The sequence below is a fragment of the Poecilia formosa genome, unplaced genomic scaffold, assembly GCF_000485575.1.
Source record: "Poecilia formosa unplaced genomic scaffold, Poecilia_formosa-5.1.2 Scaffold210, whole genome shotgun sequence".
Lineage (NCBI taxonomy): Eukaryota > Metazoa > Chordata > Actinopteri > Cyprinodontiformes > Poeciliidae > Poecilia > Poecilia formosa.
This window is the reverse complement of record NW_006800149.1, coordinates 6,392-10,497: the sequence shown is the minus strand read 5'-3', so window position 1 is coordinate 10,497 and position 4,106 is coordinate 6,392. Positions and strand designations below refer to the sequence as shown.

General features: G+C 40.9%; 1 long non-coding RNA gene across 1 annotated transcript; it reads left to right on the top strand.

Annotated features, from left to right (window-relative positions):
- Positions 1-810: 810 nt before the first annotated feature.
- LOC107838085 (uncharacterized) lies at positions 811-3,654 on the top strand. The gene is made up of 3 exons (XR_001664148.1): positions 811-1,887; positions 2,009-2,110; positions 3,331-3,654. It is a non-coding gene; the product is annotated as an uncharacterized LOC107838085 (long non-coding RNA).
- Positions 3,655-4,106: the final 452 nt, after the last annotated feature.

The following is a 4,106-nucleotide window of genomic DNA, read 5'->3' as shown; positions in this document are numbered from 1 at the left end:
GCTGCATAAAGGTGAGCCGCGTAATTGTGGAGCACTTTGGATCTGATGGAGAACATCGCCAGTGGAAGGATTCAGGAGTCCTTCCACAGCAGATCAGAGACTATCCTGAGCTGCTGGGAAATGTTGACTGATCATCCCGGAGCTTTGAGCAAAACTTAAAGAAGGAGCCGTGCGGTACCGGTACCAGCCCTGCCAGCATGCCTAGGTGGGTCCCATATGGGGAAAGGGAAGGCAGACCAGATGGGTCCCATTTGGGTTTGTCCGCGGGTTCCACGGTGGCCCCACATGGGTTAGCCCATGTAGGGCCACAGCCTAGGTGGGCCCTAAATGGGCAAACCCATGTGGGCCCACCACCATGTAGGGCCCATGTAGGGCCCATGTGGGCTGTGGCAAACCCATGTGGAGCCACCGTGGAACCCTCGGACAAACCCATATGGGACCCATATGGGCATCCTGGCAGGGAGTTCAGCTGCAGTCATCCTTCAGTCGAGCCGCCCGCTTTGAATGCGCCTTTATGGACAGAAAGCATCTCTATTCTGTAAATGTACAATTTATGCAAATGATTTCTCTATTTACAATAAACATTACCACTCAAAAACGCTCTGATTCTGTCTGTCTTTGAATCCCTGCTGAACGCACTACTGTTCAAACAGGCATTTGCACTTGAATCTCTTTAATGTTTTTGTTTTTTAGCATTATTATTATTTTGATTTTTTTTCTCTTTAAAATGTATTATTTTTATTTTGGGAGGTGATCTTATGTGTCCTTAAAGAATATTTTATATAAAATATATAATAATAATAATTATTATTATAAATACTTATACTGCTACAAACAAGGCCGTTACCATAGTTATTGCTTCACGTGGAGGCATACTTCCGGGTATTTATACTAATTTACATATGGATTTAAGGGTGGCGACAGGGCGGATCAGCAGCTGAGCTCTATTTCCCGCAAATTAAGATTTATAAAGGAAAGGTGTGCATGTGATGTGCACGGCTTTATTCATCCAGATTTTTTTGTGCGCCGCACTTTGTCCGTACGCCAAGTTTTAGTGTGAAAACTGTGCACTCTTTTACATGAGGCTCCTGGTCCGCAGATTTTAAGCAGATCAGACAACGGAGATCAACTAAGATCACTTAGTCACTTATCTGTACCTAGAGCAGAACAGAGACTATGTTGCTCTAATTAAAGAATGAAACTAAGGAACCCAAAACAACCCGAGATCCTGCTGACACATCCTCCAAAGTCGTGAGGAAAATTAGCTGTGGTTTAGAAAAAAATTAGAGAATCCTGAAAAATTTGTCCCACGGGAAGTCTTTTATGTCACCAGTCTTGTTTACTTCCTGAAGGCATTCCTCTCCTCTCCTCGTTTCGTCTTTGAATTTACTTTCGTTTCCTGTTGTTTCCATTTGGAGGTGGAAAAAAGCACAACTTGTGGTATTGGCTCCAAATAAAGGTAATGTAATCAGTTCTTAATGTTTGATTCTGAAATCAGCGCATAACTGCAGATACATAGTTCCCGTCAAGAGTAAAGCGAATTGTTCAGCAGAAGTTTGCAGGCTGCCCGTGGAGGGAGCGGAGAGGAGCCAGACTCTCCCCGCTGCCTAACCCCACGAAGGCGGCCTGAGACCGAGCGGATACCCGCTGATCGCCTCGTCTTGACATTCACTCCAGAGCTCCACGACTAACTGCAGATTGGCGTTAAATGACACGTTTTTTCCCCGATCTGCATCAGTCAGTGTTTACTGCGGAACTGAACGTTCCAACATATCAAACTGAAGATCTGATGAGTTGATGTTAATTCAGCGCCATGGATCACCGGACGGAGGAAGAGAAGAACGAATTTTACAGAAAGTATTTCAAGAGCGCTCCACTTGGAAAAATGTGAGAACACCATCTCCAAGATCAAGAATTTCAGAATAGTAACGGACTTTCTACACCTGTTGGCTTCAAAGTTTCTTTGTGTCATCAAAGCTCTTCACTGATGTGCACATTCTTCACACAGACGTAAAGTGACAGCAGAGATCCCAAGTGGTCAGAGAATTAGTCTCTGGTCAGAGAAGTCACACATTCATTTTCAACGGATACTCCCAACTTATGAACAAAGGTGAGCTGTTTCTAAATGTTGTGATGTAAAATGTTTATCTTTATGTAGCAGTCAGTACGAGTTTTGTAAAAAAATAAATAAATAAAAAAATTACTCCACTTCAATGGCCTTACTGGAAAAATATCTGTCAGAATGGACAAGAAACATAACCGCAGTGAAGTTAGTTTCAAATTGGTTAATGGATATTCGCGCTCCGCGGAATAAGCGGCGTGTAGCTCAAGGTTGATCCGATTTCTGAACGCTAATTTCGGCCAGCCGTTCTCTACCGCTCCCTCCTCAAGCGCCCGGATGTTCACTTGGGGACCGTCAACAAATTTCCGAACCAAACGTTTTAAACAATTTTAATATTAAATATAATTGCTGATTTTGAGTCAATAGGTCACATGATCTAGAAGCTATTGAAGAAAAATACAAAAATTTGACTAAAAACATAGCTGAAAAATTACCTAAAATGGAATAAAAATAAGTGTACCTCATCTATACAGACTAGTAGAACAATTTCACACTGATCTTGAGTCTATGGGGCACACCATTTGGAAACTATTGAAGAAAACGTATTATTAAGGGATGTAAATATGGTGTACCAGGAGTAGCACATGAAAGGCTAGTTATTTAGAAAACAGTTTTTAGAGATAAATAATCCAAGATCTGACTCGTGTAAACTGTGGAGTACCACAGGGGTGAATCATTGGACTAAAACTTATTTATACATCAATTATCTCTACATACCCAAACATCTACAAAGTTTTCTCTATGCAGAATTTTCTGGTGAAAATTTGACAAATTTGTTGGATGTAGTTAAAAAGGATTTGAGTATCATAAAAACATGGTTGAATGCAAATAAATTATCAGTGAATGTTGATATTTAGCAATAAGTAGAGTCCTCTCAAAGTGATGATTGATGATGATGGGGTTGTCATTAAACACAAAGTATCTGATGATTTATAATGACCCAGACCAAGGCTGAGACACATTGGTCTACAAATGAAGTTGTTTCCTAGGACTTTAAGTATTACTGGAGTCGGCACCTTAGCACATTTTTAATCCTCTCCAATCGAATCGGTGAAGTTGTGCCAGAAAGGTTTTGGATTTCTACCGTAATTCTTTACTACCAGGACATTCTCAAAATGCAGCAAGAGATCTGATGAAAATTAAAAAGAGAGACCATATTTCTCCTGTTTTAGCTTCTGTTGATGATCTGACTGTCCTCCTCCTTGCAGGGTGGAATTTTCTGGAGACCATAAGTTGAGAGAGAAACTGACAAAGTGTAAGTGTCTTTAAAATGGCTCACATTCAACCATCTCACATTCAGGAGTCCTAATCTAATTCTGAAGGCATAGTGCCCTCCACACTTCTGGGACCCATGAATACGTAGACTGCTCATGGAGCGGGTCGGCCCATTGCTGCGATATGTCACAGCGTCCGCCATATTGAATATGGCTTCTCTCCCAGTAAGCTAATACAAGTGAAAGGACCAAACTTCACAAGGTGCCGTTCTTCAAAGTATTTTAAGTTAATACCTGTTATTGACACATTTTCTCACACACACAAATATATTTGGTAATCAAAGAAATGACTAAAGACAGAGTTTCTAACTTTTGATGTGATTATTTAATTGTTTTGGGGCATTTCTGAATAAAGAGCACAATGGTTTTTTTTGATAGAAATTATTCTGACTTTTATATTGACATTGATGAACAGAAACACTTTTACAGTGTTTTAATAAAGAACATATTTACATATTTTCTCTCGATGAAGGCGGACACTTTTTTTCCTCTGCTCCCTCCATGCGCTTGCCTGCCCTGCTTGCTCTGTTTTTGTCCTGTCTTTTTCTATATTTTTGGAGCCTTTCTTTGCACATCACCCCGAGTTTATTCATGATAACAGGATTTCTGCTGTTTGGAGTTGCGGATACCTGGTTTATCGTCAACTTTGTGACGGACTTGGCCGAACTAGCGAACACTCAGACTGTTGGTGTGGACAGAGACTCAAGTTG